This window comes from Cucumis melo, chromosome 7 (genome assembly GCF_025177605.1).
Source record: "Cucumis melo cultivar AY chromosome 7, USDA_Cmelo_AY_1.0, whole genome shotgun sequence".
Taxonomy (NCBI): domain Eukaryota; kingdom Viridiplantae; phylum Streptophyta; class Magnoliopsida; order Cucurbitales; family Cucurbitaceae; genus Cucumis; species Cucumis melo.
Genome location: NC_066863.1, coordinates 12,230,624 through 12,234,844, shown reverse-complemented (window position 1 = coordinate 12,234,844; position 4,221 = coordinate 12,230,624). Strand labels below are relative to the sequence as shown.

The 4,221-nt window shown below is 33.4% G+C and overlaps 1 long non-coding RNA gene across 2 annotated transcripts; it reads right to left on the bottom strand.

Annotated features, from left to right (window-relative positions):
* Positions 1-246: 246 nt before the first annotated feature.
* Positions 247-3,564, bottom strand: LOC103495724 (uncharacterized). 2 transcript variants are annotated; one of them, XR_007822418.1, is made up of 3 exons: positions 2,486-3,084; positions 1,807-2,388; positions 247-487 (listed from the first exon to the last, which is right to left on the bottom strand). It is a non-coding gene; the product is annotated as an uncharacterized LOC103495724 (long non-coding RNA). The 2 variants fall into 2 exon arrangements; XR_007822417.1 differs by having other exon boundaries at positions 1,807-3,564.
* Positions 3,565-4,221: the final 657 nt, after the last annotated feature.

Below are 4,221 nucleotides of genomic sequence, written 5' to 3'. Positions count from 1 at the left end.
CTTTTATTAGCAAGTATAAATTGTTATTTATTATTTGTAATAGCATTTTTTAATAAGTTTAAACTTTTAGTCATACCTTTAGATAAAAGCTTTAATAAAGTAGTATTTTCACATATTTTATCTATAAAAACTTTTTTTAATATCAATATTCAATTTCCAACATCAACATATAAAATCATCCCACTTATGTGAAGAAAATATATTTCAAATGCTATGGTTCATGACTCATATGCATAAAAAATCAAGTAACAAAAAATGATTCTTACATATTGCCGTGCGCAAAATACAACTCAAAATATTTATAATGCTCTGTACAAGATGCTATTTCTATGGTTATGTATTCTCAAAAAAGATAGTCACTAATATATCATGTAATCCAACATGATGATCAACCTATACTATCCATTCGTTATAAAAAGGTAATAGGGCTTTGTACAATTCTTGGCCATCACATTCTTGGGCTTTGTACAATTGTTCTTTCATCAACCTACAAAAAAATATGAACAAAAACTAAACGAATAATTAAGTTTATACACAAAGATTTTAGTTCAAAAAGCTAGATAGAAGTTAATAGTTAAAGAATGTACGTACTAAGTTGCAACTTCCTAAACTTTGTTAATAATACATAACTCATACGTTTCTATAAAAAAAAAACATATATGGACAACATAAAACTAATAAAGAACTCTCCACTACCTGAACAACATAAGTAATGAAGTTAACATTCTACATTTATCAAGTACTTCATCCAAACACAAATTAGTCCATTGTTATAAAAGGTGAACAAACTATAAAAAGACATACACTCATAAGTTTTTGCAGTAATTCACTCAAAATATCGACATACAGCAAAGATTATTCGAAACAATTTAAGAATTACAGGAAGAGGAAGAGAGCTCTTAGACTATAATACCGATACTCTCTCTTATTTCGACTATAATCCGCATTCAGAAACAAAATTCATAATACATTCCAATGCTTGTACAGGCGATAACTAGACTGAGATTCAAAATTTCACGGCACACAAAATTTCACAAGTACTCTCCATGAAAAGATTGTGTAAAAGCATGATGATAAATAAAAATATGACGAGCAACCATTTTGGACAATAACAATAATAGATAGTAGAAGAAATAGATTTGAGAATATGTGAGAAAAAGAGAGGCACTGCACACAGAGATGGGAAACAATTAGATACTAGTGTTGCCCAAAACACTTCAATCATATTTGAAGACACTTGAACAAGAGTGCATAATAAACGTGAGTACAATATAGGAATTAGGATGGATACTCATAACTCAAGTGCATAATAAATGTGTGACATTGACAAATACTTGTTCATATTCATAGCTAAAATTTTCAAAAACATCTTATCAACATATCTAAAATCCAAAAAATGAATCTACCTAAGAACATGAATTTGCAAGATTAATAAAATTAAAAAGAAAAAGAACTGAAACCATGAGGCATGATAAGTTCATCCTATACTGAAAAGCACTGTACAAAGAATCAAAATCAGAATTGTGATCTTGAAAATGTGACCATTTGGGCGATACAACACAAAAATACACAAACTTAAAAATAAAATAAAATGAAAGGTTAATTAAAATAAAAACAAAAAAATCACTGTACAACTGGAATACACTCTCATCAGAATGTAAGACATATCGAAGCTATAATTTCACATAAGCACATAAAAAGGAAAATCTAGCTTTATAATAAAACAGAATGTTACAACAGAAAAGAATCAGGGAGAAAAGTTCATAAATTTGTCAACTGAATGAGATGGACATAAATGTTACATACTTGCACATTTCACTGACAAAGCTTAAACCTCCAGGTCCAATGAGAGATTCAGCTAACAGGTATCCAGTAAAGACTTGCAGATTTCAGAACACCGTAAGCACCATTTACAAAGAAGAAAATTTTAGGTCTTTTAAAAGAATTTTGAGGCTTATGTCCTGAAGCTCAACCTCTCAAGGTAAAGCAAGTTTCAATATAATAAAAGAGAATTACAATAGTAAGAAGCAAAATAAAGTTAAATAGTAAGAAAGAAAACAATACACAATTGGAATGCGATGAGTAAGATTTTCATATACAATTCATTTTTAATAACATCACAGCAAAACAGAATGGAATTTCTCGAAAAACATTCAAAATCAAGGTTAAAGGTAATAGATGATATATAAAATTAAAAAGAAACCAAAAAATTTAAGAAGCGTACCTAAAGAGAGAGTTAACAATGGTGTATGTGAAGGCAAAGTGGAGGAAGGCAGTGATAGATTTGATTTAAAGCGATTGAAGGAAGAAGAAAAAGGGGGCGTACCACAAGATTTAGCCTAACTATTAAATCTTCAGCACTTCCAAAATAGGGAGAAGCTCAGCAAACTTTGAAATAGTGGAAGGCAAATAATTAAATTTGAGGATTTAGTATATGTTTTAGAGTGAAATGAAACGATTAAGAAAAAAGAAGAAGGGGGCGTACCACAAGATTTAACCTAACTATTAAATCTCCACCACTCTCCTTTAACAAAATCAAGACACTGGAAGAAGAACCAATCGAAGCTGAAAAACGCAAAGAAGCTTGAAAAGATCTAAACCTCAAGAAGCGTGTTGAGAACGGCGTATAGAACAACGCTTGACCTTCACGTTCGACTGAAGAAGTTTGGAACGAATGAACATTCGGCTGAAGATGTTTGGAACGAATGAACGTTCGGCTGAAGAAGAACGCTCGGAACGACGACGACAGAGCGACCTTGACCAAATTGAAGAAGAACAACGCTCGGTGATGGAGCAATGTTCGACAGACGGTTGAACAGCCGTCGAGAGAGGGAGGGACTTTTTGCTCTTGTTTTTCGGTTGAACGGTCGTCGTTGGTAGAACGACCGCTGGCAGTAAAGAGACGAACAGAAATCGTGAGATCCAAGGACTAGGGTTTTTCATTCTTTCAGATCGGCCCCTTTCATTCTTCATACCCTTTCAGACGGACTAGAGCAATGTGGAAAATGAAAAAGAGGAAACGCGCACATATTGCCCTTTTTTTTCCCTCTTTTTCTTTTTTTCTTGGGCGGGATTTTCCCCCTTTTTTTTCTTTTTAATAGCCTATTGTAAAAGGGTTAACCTCCAAAGCAATTAAAAGCCCATTTTCTTGTAGTGCCATCTGATTTCCCTCTTCCTCTTCTCGCAACTCACCATCCGAACTTTGTGACTACCCACCATTTTTCCTAATCATTTTCTCACAATCCACCCTCTGAACGTCGTGGCTACCCTCCGATTTCCCTCTTCCTTTTCTTACAATCCGCCATCCGAACGCCGCCTCTACTTTCTACCATCTGAACGTTGCCGCTACCTGCTACCATTCGAATGTCGCAGCTCCCTTGCTCGCCATACTTGTCATTGATTCGTCGTAAATACTCTATTCGCCATTATCCACCCTAAGTATGTTTAACTTTAGTTTATTTACCTAGATTTCAAAGCCTCCAACATTCTGCTTGACTTTATAGGATATTGATTAGTAGATTGATAAGATATTGATTCCCCATTCTCCATTTCCAATAACTCCAAAATCTCCACCTATTCGATCTTCCATATACGACGCCCCTTTATTGGATGGAGGAGGGATTTCACTTAATCTTACTACCGACCTAGTTGTTTCTAGAGTGAATTTTAACATTTTCAATGTTCTTGTTAGCTGCCGTTATGAAAGTTTCTGATTTCTTTTATTCAACAAATTGAATAGTTGTATTCTTGGCCCTATATTTTTTACTTTGCATGGATGGAGGATAACATGAGATATACACCATTGATCCTATATAACTTTTCCATGAAAGTTATACAAGAAAGCCATCCCTTCAACGAAACTTCAAGCATGACATCCTTTAATGAGGAGGATGGATTCGGTCTTGTAGCTGACTGCCTTCCTACTTCTATCAAGGTTTACTAATATTATATATTTGCACTTATTTTTTTTTTAGTTTTCTTACGCATTTCTCTCATTTAGTTTTTGAAGGTTAATGTTCAGGGTAGTTATTGAGTTGAATGCCTTCTGTTTCGATCTCAATAATATAATTTATTTGATTGTATTGATTACTTACTATTAAGTCAAGTTATATTGATAACACATATGGGCTATGATTTTTCCTTTGAGGAGTATGATTTGCCTTAATCTTAAATCTATGACAATTTTTCTACTCCCACGATTTGGATGATGTATTGTAGTTA